Raw genomic sequence first — 523 nt, forward strand, 5'->3', positions numbered from 1 at the left:
TTTTATCCATCCCCTCTTCCATTCCTTTCATCAACCTCTGTCTCTCTATCCACGGCGCTTCCTTACTTTCTTTTATCATGTCTCCTTCCCTTTCGCAACCTTTCTCCCTTTCTCCTGTTTCCTTTCTCAACCTCTCCTCGTTTCTCTTCCCTTTCCCCTCAACCTCTGCCTCCCTTTTCCCCTTATCTCCTTCTCACCTCTTCCCTTTCTCCCTTTGCTTCTCTCCCTTCTATCCTCTCCCTTTCATCCTCTCCCTTACCCCCTATTTTTATCCCCTCTTCTTTCCCCTCATCCCCCCCTCCCCCTTCCCCACCTCCGATGAATGTGGATGTGAGCCCAAGAAAAGAGAGAGGGGGGGAGGGGGGGAGACCTGGGAAAGAGAGAGAGGGGGGTGAGGGGGTACATTATTCAATATATTATCATTAACTAATGTATTCTAATATATTCCTTGTTGGAATGTGATGATAGGGGTAGGCTGTCTGCGCACGGATGATAAAGTATGCACAGCCAAGAGCCAGAGTAA

This window comes from Penaeus monodon, chromosome 29, assembly GCF_015228065.2.
Source record: "Penaeus monodon isolate SGIC_2016 chromosome 29, NSTDA_Pmon_1, whole genome shotgun sequence".
NCBI lineage: Eukaryota > Metazoa > Arthropoda > Malacostraca > Decapoda > Penaeidae > Penaeus > Penaeus monodon.